Below are 21174 nucleotides of genomic sequence, written 5' to 3'. Positions count from 1 at the left end.
CAGCAGCTGAATTGCTATGGATAAATGCATAAATAAGAGGATGAGCAGAGGCAAGACATCCATTTTGACGACAAGTAATTCTGGACTGGAGGAAGTACTAGTTATAATTATGGCCTGGCATTAAACTTGGATATGATTTTTCTTATTAGTATAATGTTTCAAACTCTTAAGCAAGCAATTAATAAGCCTTGTTTTTTTCGGAGAGCAGCACTCATTCGTGTCACCTGGATCACCAGGTTTACCATGCCACCTATAGTAGGCAAACCGCCGACTGTTTACTCAAAGGTGCAGAGTTCCCATCAAAAAAATTATCTGGCGCCACCCTCGATCGCGCGAGAGGGAGGCGTGCGCACATGGCCGGCGATTGGCGACAGCGTGGCATGACGCAGCTTATGCTTGATGCGCAGCAGCTGAATTGCTATGGATGAATGAATAAATAAGAGGATGAGCAGAGGCAAGATACATTCATTTGGACTACAAGTAATTCCGGAGGGAGTACTCCTACTAGTTATAACTGGGAACCTCCAAAACTGAAAAAAAAGGCTGCACCAGCCGGGAATCAAACCTGGGTCTGTACCGTACCGTGGCAGGGTACTATTCTACCACTAGACCACTGGTGCCTTTCACAACAGAAAATTCGAGGGAACACTAGTAATTTCATATGAGCGACTGCCTCTTCCATTGTAAGCTCGACACACAACTCTTGCATCCTTGCTGACTGTCGTTCGTTTTCCATAATCCATATATACTTCCATAGTCTCACATTTCTCTTTGTCCCTCTTCCTCAATAAATTTAAGGCAACCATCAGATGGCCATACGCATGAACATGGGCACGGCAGCATGATGGGATGCATTGCATCTCCACAGAAATCACTCTCTGTACACAGGTATCAGGTCCTCTATGGGAAGACGAGTTCTGCAGAAATCAGTCTCTGTACCCATTTTCCTTCCTGAGCATACTTGTTCAGCCACTAGTTCCTTGCCAGACGATCATCCACTGGACTTGTAGTAAGAGAATCGCTAACTGAATCTTGGTTACTTCGCACAGCTGTCGTCCTGAATGACAAACCAAGTTAAGCATGTGAACCATGGACCGGTGGGTGTTTGTATAAAAGCTTGAGCTGTGAAGCAGAAACTTTCAGATGTGTGAACTGAATCATACATAGTTTCAGATGTGTGATTAAGGGAGGAGATTTGTTGGTTAAAGAAGTTCAAAACAGATGTAAATGTACCTGCATTCCAGATCTATTGTAGAACTGAATCATGCACCAGAGTTTCCAAGAGAATCGGTTGCAACAAGGTAAAAAGTTGATGCAAAAAACAAAAAGATTTTGTGTAGTCTGTCAGACAACCTCCGAGCCACCCTGCACCAGAGTGTACCAGGTAGGAACGATCTGGTCAGAATGCATCAACCAGACATGAGTGCTTGCCTCCTTATTGGTAAGGGATACAGCGGTACGAGCCTATAGAACAGATCCTGTTTAAGTAAGGTCGTGCTACAATCAGCAGCGTCTCGCCTTATAAACCACTCCAGCGTCGTCTAAACAAGCGAGGTGGGACTAATTGTAGCGGCATGCAGCAGCGCCTCCTCACTCCTCACTTCCTCAGCGAGAGGCTGAGCGTGCGAGCCTGGAACTGGAGGTACACGCGGGTCATGGCCCAGTAGTTGTTGCGCAAGAGAATGATCAGAGCCCAGCCCATCTGAGGAATGTATTTTCCCTCACAAAAAAAATCTGAGGAATGTATTTCTTGCCCTTTTCTTTCATTGCCTTTTCATTTCGGTTACGTCAGCTGTGCGGATTTAATATGTACAATTATTCTGAACGATGCTGAATTCTTAACTTGTTCTCTTTCATGGCAGCTGTTTTTTTCCTTTATCTTTTCCTAAATTAAATTACAGCCGGTCATTACAGAAGTAGCAGGCACACTGCTTAGAGACGAGTTTTTTTTTTCTTTTGCCTTTTTTGCAACAGGTGAGACCGAAACCGGAGAGAAAAATGGGTGTGGTTGAAGTACTTTCCGGAACATCACAGAACATTTGGATTTTGTAACCGGTATTGTTCTTCTCCCTGAATTGAGTAACAGGCTAACAGAACAGATTTTGCCGTTGTTGGTTTTCCAGTTGGGCATATGCATGAAGATATATGGACAATGCATATATGGGTTGGGCTCCGGCTCCATCTAGACATATGCAAAAACTGCCAGCCTGAGCCTGTTATCTTATACAAACTGAAGCCAAGATGAGCAGGATCACCTGATATAGCTTGATTTCTCGTCATGTATCTATCTGAAAAAAGGTATTGATCTCACAATCTGACAGCTAGCATGTGACAGTCAGTCGCTACAAACACATCAGCGCAGGCAACAGGGCGCTCTCCTGAAAGGCACCTTCAGCTTGCATGGTTCCTCCGGCAATGACAAACATCGACAACCTAATGAATGTGAAGCAAGTGTGTCCGCCTGTACCGCTGACACAACCGGAGTCGATTGGTCGGTCCACAAGGGGCACGGCTCTATTCTTCTTTTGCAGAGTGTGTGTGCTTCTAGTTATACCTGAAAAACAGAATACGCAATCAGGCTCAGCCCTAAAACAACACATTGGGGAATCACAATTGTTGCAAATAACATTCAGTTTATTTAATCATCAATCATCCTTTTGGTTGCCCGGACTGTTCTCCTTTTGTGTGGGATCCCCTTTTATCGATGTTGCCGCATTTTTTATAGATGTTAATGGAGATACCGTTGTATTAACATGCCTTCTTTAGGTGTATGATGTGTTGATGTTTGATAAAATATTCCTAGGCTCTTTCTTTCTCCCAATCAGCGGAGACATTCTATATATGGAGAAAAGTAAGCAATTAGAATTACCATGCTTTCAAAATATTTCTGGACTCTGCATAATGCTGATGCTGCTGTCCATACGCACCGCACAGCAGGGGGAACAAGGGGTTCCACCGGCCTCGACTCGTGCATTCGCTGCAACAAGCTTGGAAGCATACTCGCCGTCATGTCGATAGTGGCCTTATTCGTTCCAGCAGTGGCCTGAGTTGTTCTTCTTTGTTCTATAGAATCCTCATTTATCGACAAAGATAGTACTTTCAGATATTATTTCCAATTGCCTCTGTCTGAGCAGTGAGCAGGCCTACTCCCAGTTCAATGATCTCCAGCTCTTGGCTAATTCACTATTTCTGTACTGATGATGACAGAGCAAGATCTCTAGACATAGCAACTGAATTTTATACACCTGGATACTTTCCTACCCCGCAGGCATATAAAATTATGTACTCTTGCAGTCATGAAACCCCTCATGTTAAATGAAAAAAAGAAAGCAAATCTTGCTGTTAAAGGAAGGATCATTTTTATGTGGCCACCACTAAGAGACTGACTGAATACAAGAGCAGTCTTACTCATGTGCCTTGTGTGGTCTTCAGAGAGTTGAAACAAGGGTTCACCTCTGTTTCAATTGGCAGTTTGCAAAGTCATCCTAGTAAGTGAAATAAGGGTTCATCCCTGTGTCTGATATCATCAATTCATGGATTTCACTCTGAACTTGAAGCTGCCTAGGGTAGCTAACACTAACTGAATCTACTATGCAGATGATGTACAGACCACACCGCCAAAAGGAATTCAAGAAAAGGCAAAAACAATTGGTAGCTAGCACTAACTGAATCAAACACTAACTGAATCTACTTTGCAGATGATGTACAGACCACACTGCCAAAAGGAATTCGGGAAAAGGCAAAAACAATTGGTAGGTAACACTAACTGAATCAAATTTGCAGATGATGTATAGATCAAATTGCCAAAAGGAGTTTGGAACTGAATCTATTTTGCAGATGAGATCTCATATTGCCAAAAGGAACTGGGAGAAAATGCAAAAAGAAATGTTTTTGTCTGTCAGACAACCTCCAGGCCACCCTGTAGAGACAGAAGCCAATCCAGGAACGATCCTCTACAACCATCGGATAACACCCATCAGGTGAATCCAAGCCGTTAATCACGCTCTGGCCCAGAGGTCAGAATGCATCAACCAGAGTGAAGTGCTTGCCTCCTTATTGGTAAAGGATGCAGCGGTACGAGTCTATAGAACAGATCCTGTTCAAGTAAGGTCATGCTACGTTCAGCAGCCCCTCGCCTTATAAACAGCTTCTGATTCCTGTCAACTGGCGAGGTGGGACTAATTGAGTAGAGCACGCAGATGCAGCCTCCTCAGGTAGAGCTTGGAAGAAGGGTTAGTGGCCCATGTAGCAGTTTGGCCTGAGAAAGAATAGATCCCAGCCCATCTGACTCGGTGACCCTTTTGTTTCGTTTTTTTCTTCTCCTTGTTGTGTTAGCTGTGAAGATTTTGAACCAATTTAAATATCTAGCAAATCCTGCATGCCCAATAATTTAAATATATAACTTTTAGCAATGACCACTATTCGAATTAAAGTAGCAAACACTGCTAACTTAGAAAGAAGAGAGAAAAAATGTGACAGACAAGAACAAAACTGGAGAGAAAAATGGTTGTGGTGTAACTCCGGTACATCACACACAGAGCATACACTTGTCTGTTGAAGCACTTCGGTTGCATTTACAGTATCTTTTAGTTTTGTTCAGTCAGCTGTTCAAAAGCCCCCCCCCCCCCCCCCCCTCTGTGGGGAGCACGGCGGCGTTCCGCGATCGTGTTAGAGGGAGGGGTGCACACGACCGACGCGACTGCAAAAACTGCCAGATATATGGGTGGATGCATACATAGACATATGCAAAAACTGCCAGCCTGAGCATCTTCATACATAGACTGAAATCCACTTTTGCAACAGTGAGGATGAGCAGAGACAGAACCAAAGACAGGATGAGCAGAAAGGGTCAATGTATCTTAATTTCTGGAAGAAGAAAAAAGACATTGATCTAGCACTCTCACCGCCAGCATCAGTCAGTCGCTACAAAAGACATGTCGCGAAGGAAGCTGGCACCTTCAGCTCGCCTGGTTCGTCGGGCAATGACGAACGTCAATAACCTGAAAGACAACAGAATGCTGCTCGTCAAAAGCCTTGCCTAATGGATGTGAAGCAAGTGCGTGCATCTGTGCAGGTGGCTCCCAAACACCGCTGACGCAACAGGCGTCGATCGGTCGGTCGACAACGGGCTCGGCTCTATTCTTCTTGTCTAGAGTGCGCTTCTAATTATTATACCTGAAAACAGAATACATATGAGAAAGGAAAATGGTACAGACAAACAATCAGGCCAAGTTCTGTAGAACAACTCATTGGGGAATCACAATTGTTGCATGTTTCCGCTAGAACAAGATTTAGTTTATTTAATCATCATCATCCTTTTGGTTCCCCGGACTGTTCTCGTTTGTGTTGGATCCTCATAGATCTAAAATGAGAGTTCAGACCTCAGAAATTTGTTCCGGTTGCTGATCACAGCGCAAGAAAATCTCTGAACATATATCAATGCTGAATTCACCTGGATACACCGCCTCGCTGCTAAGTCGTGTAACTAACCGTTCCTGAATTTAAATGGGACAAGAAATCTTGCAGTCATTTTTTTCCCTGGCTGCTATACCAAGAGACAGACTGAATACAAGAGGTTTTTTTTTCAGTTGCCAGTTTGCAAAGTCATACTTATGCCCTGACATTGATCTGGGACATGGTTTTGCTCTTTTTAAGGGAGATCAGCACGCACTCCTGCTCGTACTGCATTTAACAACCACATGGTTCCACATTTTACTCACTTAGCGAGAGGATTAACCACATGACCAAGGAACAGCGTTGTGCCCGTCCTCTCCTCGACCACGGCAAATAAGAAGGGCCGATCCGCCACAAAATCCACCAGATGCGGCGGCTCGCTTGGAAGCGCACTACCTTCCATGCCTATGGCCGTGGCAGCAGCGGCCACGGTGCCTTGCTCGTCCACCTCGATGGTGGCCTTATGGTACACCTCGCCGATGGAGAGCCGCCCATCCCCGCCGCTCACCATGCCTGAGAAGTCACCGCCTGCGAAAGCCCTTGTGACACCAAGCTTCCGCATGTCTGACGACGCCTCAAACTTAGAGGTGAACTTGAACTTGGGGACCATGAACCGACGTACTTCAACCTCCTCTTCTGGCGTGTGCTTCCTGATGAACTCCGGCGATGACACCACCTTGTCGTAGAGAGCAGAAAGGCTGAGAGCGCCGCTGTCCGGGAGAAGGATAAGCATGTAGAATGCAGCAGCGCGGTCGCCGTCGTTCCTGTAGGGCAGCTTGAGGGCCCTGAAGCCCGGGTAGAGCGCGATGTACTGTGACCGGCCTGTCGTCATGGCCGGCACGCGCACGGTGGCGCCGCCTGGGGTGTGGAACGGCGCGTTGAAGACGTCGAACGGCTCAGGCCACGCCCCTTTGAAGTAGAGCGCGTTGGCGAGGACGACCGCCGTGGACGAGTCGACGCCTCGACGGAGCCGGGAGGGAGGATGTGCTGGATGCGCTGCTTCGTCGCGTCCGCCACGAAGGAGTTCACGCGCCGCCCCGCCTGCTCTGCCCCCGACACGAAGTCCACGGATTCCGCCATGGCGGCGTACCGCGACGCTCCGGTGGCCGTGAACTCCGGCCTCAGCACCCTCCTCCGGTCGACCCACACGCCGCAAGCGAATGACGTCTGCTTTAGTCCGTTGAGTCTGCCGACAAGCTTGATCGCCGGCGCGCGGTGCAGCTCGTCGAGCGAGGCTGACCCGAGGAGCCCCAGGAGCTCCCTACGCGTCTCGCCCCGCGCGCCGGCGGCCACCATCGCGAGCGCCGCGTGGATCGACAGCGGCGAGACGACGAAGTTGCTCCCCGTGACGGCCGCCGCCCGGACGCCGGCCTCCCTGGCGAGAGGCAGTCCAGACGCGTTCCCGGCCGCGTCGCTGACTACAGCTTTCTCCTCCGCAGAGTGGCCACCGGGAGGCGCGTCGGCGAACAGGGTCGAGCAGAGGTGCCATGCGGCGAACAGGGCTAAGCAGAGGAGGACGGTCTTCCCGAAGCGCGAGATCGGAATGGCCGTGGGTTTGTGATCAGACGCAGATAGGATCACCGGCGATTTGACGACGAAGACGAGAAGACAGCCGGCGGCGGGGAGGAGTGTCCCTCCGTGGGAGCTGACGTGTGCCCTTCTGGGTTAGGTGGGTTATAGGTCTTAGGTGCAGAATGGACTGATGGGAGAACTATTAATATTTTTCAACTTTTCTCAAAATAATAATAATGTTTTTCCACTGCCCACTCCTAGGGGTGGAAACGGATCGGATGCGGATCGGATAGTGCTCTTACCACTTCTGTTTTCATATTTTCAAAATGAATACGAATGCGAATACAGATGTTATCGGATACGGATCCGGCTCGGATGTTATTCGAATACGGTACGTATCAGATATTTTCTTAATCGGAACGGATACGAATAATAGCGACATATTGCTTAAGTAAACTAGTCAATAGCTATGTGACATGAAATAATCAACTTGTGACATACAATAAGTCAATGATAAATAGGTTTATGAATAAATCCTATTGTAATGTATAATAATTTCTAAGTTTAATCATACGAAGAGTCATTTTTGACCACTTATTTGGCTTTTATGTTGGATAATTGGAATGTTTGGGCTAGAATTTTGAAAATTACCTCCCATAATCTTATTCGGATACGGATATATCCACTTCCATATCCATATTTATGTCAAAAGCTCATACCATATTTTATTTTTTATTTGTTAAATAAATTCGGATACGGATAGTTTCCATTTCCATTTTGGTTCGGATGCGGATGTTTCGGATACGAATAGGCATTTTCTCGAATACGAAAATCGGATATTTCGGATTATCCGCGACCACTTTCCACCCCTACCCACTCCATTCCTTTTGTCCTTTTGAGATTTCAAATGGACTATCACATACGGATGTGTATAGACATATTTTAAAGTGCATTCGCTCATTTTGCTCCATATGTAATCACTTGTTGAAATCTCTAAAAAGACAAATATTTAGGAACGGAGCGAGTATGAAATAACTACACTGATAGGAGTATATTAATTGCACACATATATTAGGTTGGATATTATTTGAGTGACAAACTTTTTGAGACGGAGGAGTATTAATTATGTGATCGGCGGTGATGATATTTGTAGCAATCTAGGTCCTTACATTGACTTAGTTTGATGGGGGAGATTAGTTGGATTTGCTCTCTAATATATACATTGGTTATTGCTTTATTCTGCACTCAAGAAAACTACTATAGATGATTAGAGTTCGAGTACTCTGACAACTTTTGCCAGCATTGAGTTATCTATGATAACCGGTGAACTCGTTCTCTCCTCCCTGCACCCTGCATGTGTGCTCTGGCACGATGTTGCTGGCTCATGAGTAAACAGAGACCAGATCGGAAATAGGTACTGGGCAATGGTGGCGTCTTCATGAGCGGCTCAGAGGGGATATGTGAGGGATATCTGGAAGGGTAAGGAGAAGGCAGACATGGAGGCAACAAAGAAGAATATGAAGTTGAAGGATGGAGAACTTGATGACGTCTTTGTCCGTGATGAGGAGATCAATAACAAGCTTGTAAAGGCAGTGAGATTGCTCTTAGTGGCTAGGGTAAACACGAGGCTGTTGGGGAACGTAATAATTGAAAAAAATTCCTACGATCACGCAAGATCTATCTAGGAGATGCATAGCAACGAGAGGGGAGAGTGTGTCCACTTACCCTCGTAGACCGAAAGCGGAAACGTTTAGTTAACGCGGTTGATGTAGTTGAACGTCTTCACGATCCAACCGATCCAAGTACCGAACGTACGACACCTCCATGTTCAGCACACGTTCAACCCGATGACGTCCCTCGAGCTCTTGATCCAGTTGAGGACGAGGGAGGGTTCCTTCAGCACAACGGCGTGGCGACGATGTTGATGATGTTACCGGTACAGGGCTTTGCCTAAGCACTACGACGATATGACCGAAGTGTTGAATTGTGGAGGGGGGCACCGCACACGGCTAAGAGAACAACTGTTGTGCTTTGGGGTGCCCTACTGCCCCCGTATATAAAGGAGGGAGGAGGAGGAGGCTGGCCAAGGAGGAGGCGCGCCAAGGGGGGAGTCCTACTAGGACTCCAAACCTAGTAGGACTTGCTCCCCCCCCCCCCCCCCACCCCCACTTTTCCTAGTCCAAGAGGGGGAAGGAGGGAAGGAGAAGGAGAGGGGAAGGATAGAGGGGGTCGCGCCCCCTCTCCCTAGTCCAATTCAGAATTCTAAGGGGAGCGGCGCGCGCCACCTTGTGGGTTCTCCTATGCGCTGCTCGTTGCGGCGAATTGCCGAGCAAACGCACAGGGGCGACTCCAGCTGGGCCGGCCCATTAGCGAAACACAGTAAAAAATACAAAAGAGACTAAGGCTATGTTTGGTAGCAAAATATTAAAAAAATTGAAGTATTAAAAACCACAGTATTTTTGTCAATGGGTACAAGATACCACAGTTTTGGTAATACCAAAGTATCTTAAAGTATTGAGATTATTGTGACCTGTTTGGTTGTTGTTGGAAAACACAGTATTGTTGCCTAGCCGTTGCGTACAAATAGTCAGCTACCTAGCCGTTAGCAGTGGAAGGACATTGCAGCTGTCCGGCCGTTTGAATACTAATTCTGTTGAGCTTTTGTAGCTAGCTAGCTGGATATCCTAACCATCAGCATGCAAATCATCATAGTAAGGGAAAGCTTTGTATCTCCACTTCTGTTGTTCTTTGCTCAATTCATCCCATTTTTCTGGAATGGTTGTTGGCATTTTTGTAATAGGATCAAAACCGAAGCCACTCTTCTTTACAATAGATTTGACAATGAAATATTCTTTCTTCAACCGCTGCTCCCTAAATTTTAGTTGATCAACAATAAAATTAGCTCTCGGAAACTGATTGTTCAAGCGTGTAGCCATGCTTTTCCATCCTTCTTTGGTCCATCCGTTCTGACCACGAAATTTAGCAGCATCTGCATATTCTTTCATCACAGAAACTAGAAGGTCCAACTGAGCAGTGGTCCATGATGCTCTGTTTTTCTTTTCTGCAATTGGGATACAAAATGCATCAAATAAAGCGTTCAAATCAACACAAACGTCCGGAAAATTGACAATAATACAATCACTCTCATCCATGCTTTTGTTCAACACACATGTAAGGGGATGACCTCTGAATTATTCTTGACGACATGTGGTAGCTAGCTGAAATATACAGTGCATGAAAGTAGTATCGTATTGTAGTAGTAGAATATAATATATGGATCAATTAGACTAATTATGATTAGCGGCAGCGACGGCGGCGGAGTAATTAGGCAGACTACCTCTGAGCAATTTGAAGTATAAAAACCTTCGTAGCGGCGCCTTCGCTGATCTCAAACGCAATAGCAGCTCGCTCCCTCGGGTTACCCGTGTGCATCATACCAGACTTTATAAAGGAGAAGGCACATGAATCGAACATACATATTTTGGCTCAAACAAGGATTCATCCTTTGGAGATAGCAAGAACCAAATAGATCTAGTGCCCCGGCCTATTCCATCATGGCCGGAGGAAGGGGCCAGCGGCCGCCGTGAAGATGTGGGAGGAGCCAATGAGGGAGGATGAATGACAGTGTACTCACCTTTGGTCTCTCCGGTGCCGTCTTGTTGTTTCCCCCGGGCCGGCGAGGGAGAAACCTCCAAACGCGACAGGGCGGCGCGGCGGCGGCGTGGTAGGAGCGAGTTGTTGGAGAGGGGAAGGAGAACGACGTGAGACCCTTCTTTTCGGCTCCTCTGTTTTTAAAAAAGAGGTCTGGGGCTCTTTTTTTTATATAGAGAAAAAACCACAGTTTGGCCAATACTACAGTATTAAAACCACAGTTGCTATGGATTACCAAACAGGTCATTATAAAAAATACTATGGTAATCTCAAAAATTGTGGTATTATCAACATACTTAGAAAATACTTTGCTATCAAACAGGGCCCAAAACAGCTAGAGGAGGTAGGAATCGAACCTAGCACCTCCTGTGACTTACGCACGACCCTAGCTTTCATGTTTTACTACGGCGCGCGCAGCTAAAGGTAATGGAGATTCGAACATTTTTTTGAGAAAAGTATTTTTTTAATGCGAACACTTTTCAAATTTGAGAAGAAAAACTAAAAAAATATAATCAGAATTTACTGAACCAACACGAGTTTTAAAAAAATCGATAAACACAAAAAAGTTTTTCGAAAATCTGAACAAGTATTTAATAGTGATTTTTGCAAAAACATGAATATTTTTGAAAGGAGAACAAATTTTCAATTGTGAACAAAAAAATTGTAAACATGAATTTTTTTGTAAACATGAACACTTTTAAAATTTTCGAACAAAATTTTGAAATGGGAACAATATTTAAAATAACAAACAAATTTTGAATTTTTAGAACAAATTCTAAAATGGAGAACAATATTGAAAATCCCAAACAAATTTGAAATGTGAACAATTTTTTAAGAAGTGATTTTTTTTGAAAAATAAGAACATTTTTTGAAATTTGTGAACAATTTTTGAATACATGCATTTTTTGAAATCCATGTCATTATTTTCAAATTTCTCAAAAAATGAAAAAAAGTAATTCAAACAATTTTTGAAAAAACAGGAACATTTTCTGAAAATTCAAAACAAAATTTTTGAAACCAGAAACATTTTTTGAATTTATGAACAAAATCTGAAAAACAGGAACATTTTTTGAATTTGTGAACAAAATCTTAAAAACAGGAACATTTTTTGGAATTCGGATTTTTTTTGAAAATAAACTTGAAAAGGAAAAAAAGATAAAAGAAAAGAAAACAGAAAAAAAAGAAACAGAAAAAAGAAAAGAAAAAAGAAAAAGAAGATAAATAGAAAAAAGAAAAACGAAAAAGAAACTGAAAAAGAAAAGGCCGGTTCAGGAACCTTCTAGAAGGTTCCCAAAACCGGAAAAAACTGGCTGGAAACATCATAGAAGGTTCCAAAACCGAGTCTGCTGTAACCCTAAAACGGGCCGGCCCACTCGTTCGCTCGCTCGCACCTCCCTATGCGAAGCTTCGACAGCTTGCCGCAACGAGCGGCAAGTAGGATTTTCCCCACCTTGTGGCCTTCCCTCGCCTACTCCCTTATGCCCATCTAGGCCCATAACTTCCCCGGGGGGTTCCGGTAACCTCTCGGTTCCCCGAAAAATGCCCGAATTCTTTCAAAACCTTTCCGTTGTCCAAACATAGTCTTCCAATATATCAATCTTTGTGTCTTGACCATTTTGAGACTCCTTGTCACGTCCATGATCTCATCCGGGACTCCGAACAAACTTCAGTCATCAAAAACACATAACTCATAATATAAATCGTCATCGAACGTTAAGCGTGCAGACCCTACGGGTTCGAGAACTATGTAGACATGATCGAGACACATCTCTGATCATTAACCAATAGCGGAACCTAGATGCTCATATTGGCTCCTACATATTCTACGAAGATCTTTATCGGTCAAACTGCATAACAACATACGTTGTTTCCTTTGTCATCGGTATGTTACTTGCCCGAGATTCGATCGTCTGTATCATCATACCTAGTTCAATCTCGTTACCGGCAGGTCTCTTTACTCGTTCCATAATGCTTCATCCCGCAACTAACTCATTAGTCACATCGCTTGCAAGGCTTATAGTGATGAGCATTACTGAGAGGTCCCAGAGATACCTCTCTGATACATAGAGTGACAAATCCTATGCCAACTCAACAAACACCTTCGGAGACACCTGTAGAGCATATTTATAATCACCCATTTACATTGTGACGTTTGATAGCACATAAGGTGTTCCTCCGGTATTCGGGAGTTGCAAAATATCATAGTTTGGGGAACATGTATAAGTCATGAAGAAAGCAGTAGCAGTGAAACTGTAACGATCATAATGCTAATAACGGATGGGTCTTGGCCATCACATCATTCTCCTAATGATGTGATCAAATGACAACACATGTCTATGGTTAGGAAACATAACCATCTTTGATTAACGAGCTAGTCAAGTAGAGGCATACTAGGGACACTATGTTTTGTCTATGTATTCACACATGTACTAAGTTTCCGGTTAATACAATTCTAGCATGAATAATAAACATTTATCATGATATAAGGAAATATAAATAAAAACTTTATTATTGCCTTTATGGCATATTTCCTTCAGTCTCCCACTTGCACTAGAGTCGGTAATCTAGATTACAAAGTAATGGTTCTAACACCCATGGAGTCTTGGTGCTGATCATGTTTTGCTCGTGGAAGAGGCTTAGTCAACGGGTCTGCAACATACAGATCCGTATGTATCTTGCAAATATCAATGTCTCCCTCCGACACTTGATGACAGATGGAATTGAAGCGTCTCTTGATGTGCTTGGTTCTCTTGTGAAATCTGGATTCCTTTGCCAAGGCAATTGCACCAGTATTGTCACAAAAGATTTTCATTGCACCCGATGCACTAGGTATGACACCTAGATCGGATATGAACTCCTTCATCTAGACTCCTTCATTTGCTTCTTCTGAAGCAGCTATGTGCTCCTCTTCACATGTAGATCTCGCCACGACGCTCTGCTTGGAACTGCACCAACTGACAGCTCCACCATTCAATAAAATACGTATTTGGATTGCGACTTAGAGTCATCCGGATCAGTGTCAAAGCTTGCATCGACGTAACCATTTACGATGAGCTCTTTGTCACCTCCATAAACGAGAAACATATCCTTAGTCCTTTTCAGGTATTTCAGGATGTTCTTAACCGCTGTCTACTGCTCCACTCCTGGATTACTTTGGTACCTCCCTGCTATGCTTATAGCAAGGCACACATCAGGTCTGGTACACAACATTGCATACATGATAGAACCTATGGCCGAAGCATAGGGAATGGCTTTCATTTTCTCTCTATCTTCTGAAGTGGTCGGGCATTGAGTCTGACTCAATTTCACACCTTGTAATACGGGCAAGAACCCTTTCTTTGACTGATCCATTTTGCACTTCTTCAAAACTTTATCAAGGTATGTGCTTTCTGAAAGTCCAATTAGGCGTCTTGATCTATCTCTATAGATCTTGATGCCCAATATGTAAGCAGCTTCACCGAGGTATTTCATTGAAAAACTATTATTCAAGTATCCTTTTATGCTATCTAGAAATTGTATATCATTTTCAATCAACAATATGTCATCCACATATAATACTAGAAATGCTACAGAGCTCCCACTCACTTTCTTGTGAATATAGGCTTCTCCAAAAGTATGTATAAAACCATATTCTTTGATCACACTATCAAAGCATTTATTCCAATTCCGAGAGGCTTGCACCAGTCCATAAATGGATCACTGAATCTTGCACACTTGGTTAGCACCCTTTGGATCGACAAAACCTTCTGGTTGCATCATATACAACTCTTCTTCCATAAATCCATTCAGGAATGTAGTTTTGACATCCATCTGCCAAATTTCATAATCATAAAATGCGTCAATTGCTAACATGATTCGGACAGACTTAAGCATCGCTATGGGTGAGAAAGTCTCATCGTAGTCAACTCCTTGAACTTGTCGAAAACCTTTGACAACAAGTCAAGCTTTGTAGACAGTAACATTACCGTCAGCGTCAGTCTTGTTCTTGAAGATCCATTTATTTTCTCTGGCTTGCTGATCATCGGTCAAATCCACCAAAGTCCACACTTTGTTATCATACATGGATCCCATCTCAGATTTCATGGCATCAGGCGATTTCATGGAATCTGGGCTCATCATCGCTTCCTCACAGTTCGTAGGTTCATCATGGTCTAGTAACATGACTTCCAAAATAGGATTAATGTACCACTCTGGTGCGGACCGTATTCTGGAAGACCTACGAGGTTCTGTAGTAACTTGATCTGAAGTTTCATGATCATCATCATTATCTTCCTCACTAATTGGTGTAGGAATCACTGGAACTGGTTTCTGTGATTAACTACTTTCGAATTTGGGAGAAGGTACAATACCTCATCAAGTTCTACTTTCCTCCCACTCACTTCTTTCGAGAGAAACTCCTTCTCTAGAAAGGATCCATTCTTAGCAACGAATATCTTGCCTTCGGATCTGTGATAGAAGGTGTACCCAACAGTTTCCTTTGGGTATCCTATGAAGACACACTTCTCTAGTTTTGGTTCGAGCTTATCAGGTTGAAGTTTTTTTACATAAGCATCACAGCCATAAACTTTAAGAAACGACAACTTTGGTTTCTTGCCAAACCATAGTTCATAAGGCGTCAATCTCAACGGATTTTGATGGTGCCCTATTTAAACTGAATGCAACCGTCTCTAAAGAATAACCCCAAAACAATAGCAGTAAATTAGTAAGAGACATCATAGATTGGACCATATCGAATAAAGTACGGTTATGATGTTCGGACACACCATTACGCTGTGGTGTTCCAGGTGGCGTGAGTTGCGAAACTATTCCACATTATTTCAAATGAAGACCAAACTCGTAATTCAAATATTCGCCTCCATGATCAGATCGTAGAAACTTTATTTTCTTGTTACGATGATTTTCCACTTCACTATGAAATTCTTTGAACTTTTCAAACGTTTCAGACTTATGCTTCATTAAGTAGATATACCCACATCTGCTCAAATTATCTGTGAAGATAAGAAAATAACGATACCTGCCACGAGCCTCAACACTCATTGGACCGCATACATTAATATGTATTATTTGCAATAAGTCAGTAGCTCGTTCCATTGTTCCGAAGAACGGAGTTTTAGTCATCTTGCCCATGAGGCATGGTTCACAAGCACCAAGTGATTCATAATCAAGTGATTCCAAAAGCCCATCAGCATGAAGTTTCTTCATGCGCTTTACGCCAATATGAACTAAACGGCAGTGCCACAAATAAGTTGCACTATCATTATCAACTTTTCATCTTTTGGTTTCAATATTATGAACATGTGTATCTCCACGATCGAGATTCAACAAAAATAGACCACTCAATAAGGGTGCATGAGCATAAAAGAATATTACTCATATAAATAGAACAACCATTATTCTCTGGTTTAAATGAACAACCGTCTCCCATCAAACAAGATCCAGATATAATGTTCATGCTCAACGCTGACACCAAATAACAATTATTCAGGTCTAAAACTAACCCCGAAGATAGATGTAGAGGTAGCGTGCCGACGGCGATCACATCGATCTTGGAACCATTCCCGACGCGCATCGTCACCTCGTCCTTAGCCAATCTTCGTGTAAGGGCATATTTCACCCAATGTGGTTTTGGTGATTGATGACAATGCTTTTGTGGACTAATCGTGTGTATTGAGCATTTCAGATATCTCATGTTTAGGCACAAGACGATTCGATGCCCCTCAGAGCCTAGTGAAGACGGTGTTTCTCTATGTTTCTTTTCGGTGGATATGAGTCGTAGGAAAGCTGTACTATTAAGAGGGGGTCCGTTTCGGAAAGGTTAGGGTGGAATCAACACGTACACGTCTGTCCCTTTGCACCACCTTTCCTTTGCTTCTTTGGAGCACCGACCCTTTATCTATGTCTTTGCAAAGTGAAGGACTCAAGTGGTATTGTGTTGTGGCATGTGGTAGTACTGCTCAAGGGAGCAGTAGTACCGCAGAGGCCCATGGTAGTACCGACCAGGGACGCGGTAGTACCGTGCAATGCGGTAGTACCGCTCCTCGGGCACAGTAATACCGTGGTTTCTAGCCCAGCACAACTACTCGCGCGAAAGTAGGGGCGGATTTAATTTTTTACATACGCGCCCTATGCGGTAGTACCGCTCCCTGGATGTGGTAGTACTGTGTCAGATTTTTGCACAGATTGAAACTCAGCGGAAGTAGCCACGAATGTAATTTTATTCGTTCGTTCCTTCCTAGCCTAGTCGAACCCCTGCCTTGCGGTAGTATCGCAAGGACACGCGGTAGTACCGCTTCGGCGGTTCTACCGCTCATTGCGTCAACGCAACAGGGCATCGTCTGGTCTCTGCCGTGGGTGCGGTAGTACCGCATGTCGCGGGCTGAATAAGTGGGTAACATTTGGATAAGTCCACTCACTATATAAGGGGGGTCTTCTTCTCCGAGTCGACTACCTCTTCCATCCCCAAGCTCCATTTTCACCCGATCTCTCTCTAGCCAATCAAACTTGTTGATTCTCTAGGGATTGGTTGAGAAGGCCTCGATCTACACTTCCACCAAGAGAAATTTGATTCCCCCCACTAATTCCTTGCGAATCTTGTTACTCTTGGGTGTTTGAGCACCCTAGACGGTTGAGGTCACCGCAGAGCCATAGTCCATCGTGGTGAAGCTTCATGGTGTCGTTGGGTGCTACGTCTTGAGCTTGCGTTGGTTTTCCTTGAAGAGGAAAGGGTGATGCAGCACAGCAGTGTAAGTATTTCCCTCAGTGTTTGAGAACCAAGGTATCAATCCAGTAGGAGGCTTCTCAACAAGTCCCACGAACCTACACAAACAAACAAAGAAATCGCAACCAACGCGACAAAGGGGTTGTCAATCCCTTCACGACCACTTGTGAAAGTGAGATCTGATAGAGATAATATGATAAGATAAATATATTTTTGGTATTTTATAATATAGATGCAGAAAATAAAGATGCAAATAAAATTAATTGGAAGCAAATATGATAAGAGATAGACCCGGGGGCCATAGGTTTCACTAGTGGCTTCTCTCAAGAGCATAAGTTTTACGGTGGGTGAACAAATTACTGTCGAGCAATTGATAGAAAAACGAATAATTATGACGTTATCTAGGCATGATCATGTATATAGGCATCACGTCCCAACAAGTAGACCGACTCCTGCCTCCATCTACTACTATTACTCCACACATCGACCGCTATCCGACATGCATCTAGAGTATTAAGTTCATAAGAACAGTGTAATGGATTAAGCAAGATGACATGATAACGAGGGATAAACTCAAGCAATATGATATAAACCCCATCTTTTTATCCTCGATGGCAACAATACAATACGTGTCTTGCAACCCTTTCTGTCACTGGGTAAGAACACCGCAAGATTGAACCCAAAGCTAAGCACTTCTCCCATGGCAATAAAGATCAATCTAGTAGGCCAAACCAAACCGATAATTCGAAGAGACTTGCAAAGAAAACTCAATAATATAAAAGAATTCAGAGAAGATTCAATTATTATCCATAGATAAACTTGATCATAAACTCACAATTCATTGGATCTCGACAAACACACCGCAAAAAGAGATTACATCGAATAGATCTCCACAAGAGAGGTGGAGACATTGTATTGAGATCCAAAAAGAGAGAAGAAGCCAACTAGCTAATAACTATGGACCCCAAGTGAAGGAAATATGCCCTAGAGGCAATAATAAAGTTATTATTTATTTCCTCATATCATGATAAATGTTTATTATTCATGCTAGAATTGTATTAACCCGAAACATGATACATGTGTGAATACATAGACAAACATATAGTCAGTAGTATGCCTCTACTTGACTAGCTCATTAATCAAAGATGGTTATGTTTCCTGACCATAGACATGTGTTGTCATTTGATTAACGAGATCACATCATTAGGAGAATGATGTGATTGACATGACCCATTCCGTTAGCCTAGCACTTGATCGTTTAGTATATTGCTATTGCTTTCTTCATGACTTATACATGTTCCTGTAACTATGAGATTATGCAACTCCCGTTTACCGGAGGAACACTTTGGGTACTACCAAACGTCACAACGTAACTGGGTGATTATAAAGGAGTACTACAGGTGTCTCCGAAGGTACATGTTGGGTTGGCGTATTTCGAGATTAGGTTTTGTCACTCCGATTGTCGGAGAGGTATCTCTGGGCCCTCTCGGTAATGCACATCACTATAAGCCTTGCAAGAAATGTAGCTAATGAGTTAGTTACGGGATGATGCATTACGTAACGAGTAAAAAAGACTTTCCGGTAACGAGATTGAACTAGGTATTGGATACCGACGATCGAATCTCGGGCAAGTAACATATCGATGACAAAGGGAACAACGTATGTTGTTATGCGGTTTGACCGATAATGATCTTCGTAGAATATGTAGGAACCAATATGGGCATCCAGGTTCCGCTATTGGTTATTGACCGAGAATAGTTCTAGGTCATGTCTACATAGTTCTCGAACCCGTAGGGTCCGCACGCTTAACGTTACGATGACAGTTTTATTATGAGTTTATAAGTTTTGATGTACCGAAGTTTGTTCGGAGTCCCGGATGTGATCACGGACATGACGAGGAGTCTCGAAATGGTCGAGACATAAAGATTGATATATTGGACGACTATATTCGGACACCGGAAGTGTTCCGGATGTTTTCGGAGAAAACCGGAGTGCCGGAGGGTTACCGGAACCCCCCGGGGAGAGATAATGGGCCACATGGGCCTTGGTGGAAAGAGAGAGGGGCGGCCAGGGTGGGCCGCGCGCCCCCTCTCCCTCTGGTCCAAATTGGACTAGGAGGGGGGGGGGGGCGCCCCCCCTCTTTCCTTCCCCCTCCCCCCCTTCCTTCCCCCTCCTAGTAGGAGTAGGAAAGGGGGAGTCCTACTCCTACTAGGAGGAGGACTCCTCCTCCTTGGCGCGCCCACAAGGGCCGGCCGACCTCCCCCCTTGCTCCTTTATATACAGGGGGAGCGGGGCACCCTAGAACACACAAGTTGATCAACGGATCATTCCTTAGCTGTGTGCGGTGCCCCCCTCCACCATATTCCACCTCGGCCATATCGTCGCGGAGTTTAGGCGAAGCCCTGCACCAGTAGAACATCATCATCGTCACCACGCTGTCGTGCTGACGGAACTCATCCCCAAAGCTTTGCTGGATCGGAGCCCGGGGATCGTCATCAAGCTGAACGTGTGCTGAACTCGGAGGTGCCGTACGTTTGGTGCTTGGATCGGTCGGATAGTGAAGACGTACGACTACATCAACCGCGTTGTCATAACGCTTCCGCTTACGGTCTACGAGGGTACGTGGACAACACTCTCCCCTCTCGTTGCTATGTCATCACCATGATCTTGCGTGTACGTAGGAATTTTTTTGAAATTACTACGTTCCCCAACAGTGGCATCCGAGCCTGGTTTTATGCGTAGATGTCATATGCACGAGTAGAACACAAGTGATTTGTGGGCGATACAAGTCATACTGCTTACCAGCATGTCATACTTTGGTTCAGCGGTATTGTGAGATGAAGCGGCCCGGACCGACATTACGCGTACACTTACGCGAGACTGGTTTCACCGTTACGAGCACTCGTGCTTAAAGGTGGCTGGCAGGTGTCTGTCTCTCTCACTTTAGCTGAATCGAGTGTGGCTATGCCCGGTCCTTGCGAAGGTTAAAACAGCACTAACTTGACGAACTATCATTGTGGTTTTGATGCGTAGGTAAGAATGGTTCTTGCTAAGCCCGTAGCAGCCACGTAAAACTTGCAACAACAAAGTAGATGACGTCTAACTTGTTTTTGCAGGGCATGTTGTGATGTGATATGGTCAAGACGTGATGCTACATTTTATTGTATGAGATGATCATGTTTTGTAACCGAAGTTATCGGCAACTGGCAGGAGCCATATGGTTGTCGCTTTATTATATGAAATGCAAACGCCCTGTAATTGCTTTACTTTATCACTAAGCGGTAGCGATAGTCGTAGAAGCAATAGATGGCGTAAACGACAACGATGCTACGATGAAGATCAAAGGTGTCGCGCCGGTGACGATGGTGATCACGACGGTGCTTCGGAGATGGAGATCACAAGCACAAGATGATGATGGCCATATCATATCACTTATATTGATTGCATGTGATGTTAATCCTTTATGCATCTTATCTTGCTTTGATTGACAGTAGCATTTTAAGATGATCTCTCACTAAAATTATCAATAAGTGTTCTCCCTGAGTATGCGCCATTGCCAAAGTTCGTCGTGCCCAGACACCACGTGATGATCGGGTGTGATAAGCTCTACGTCCATCTACAACGGGTGCAAGCCAGTTTTGCACACGCAGAATACTCAGGTTAAACTGGACGAGCCTAGCATATGCAGATATGGCCTCGGAACATGGAGACCGAAAGGTCGAGCGTGAATCATATAGTAGATATGATCAACATAGTGATGTTCACCATTGAAAACTACTCCATCTCACGTGATGATCGGTTATGGTTTAGTTGATTTGGATCACGTGATCACTTAGATG

General features: G+C 44.1%; 1 non-coding gene and 2 pseudogenes across 1 annotated transcript; all 3 read right to left on the bottom strand.

The window, feature by feature from the left end:
- Positions 1-1338: 1338 nt before the first annotated feature.
- LOC123140487 (uncharacterized) lies at positions 1339-1496 on the bottom strand (annotated as a pseudogene).
- A 2396-nt stretch (positions 1497-3892) lies between these two features.
- LOC123140481 (small nucleolar RNA U3) lies at positions 3893-4114 on the bottom strand. The gene has a single exon (XR_006470035.1). It is a non-coding gene; the product is annotated as a small nucleolar RNA U3 (small nucleolar RNA).
- A 1479-nt stretch (positions 4115-5593) lies between these two features.
- LOC123138741 (putative serpin-Z12) overlaps positions 5594-21174 on the bottom strand; it is a 154064-nt pseudogene continuing 138483 nt past the window's right edge.

The sequence above is a fragment of the Triticum aestivum genome, chromosome 6B (genome assembly GCF_018294505.1).
Source record: "Triticum aestivum cultivar Chinese Spring chromosome 6B, IWGSC CS RefSeq v2.1, whole genome shotgun sequence".
NCBI classification, from domain to species: domain Eukaryota; kingdom Viridiplantae; phylum Streptophyta; class Magnoliopsida; order Poales; family Poaceae; genus Triticum; species Triticum aestivum.
The sequence above is the reverse complement of the archived record's forward strand: the minus strand, read 5'-3'. Positions and strand labels throughout refer to the sequence as shown.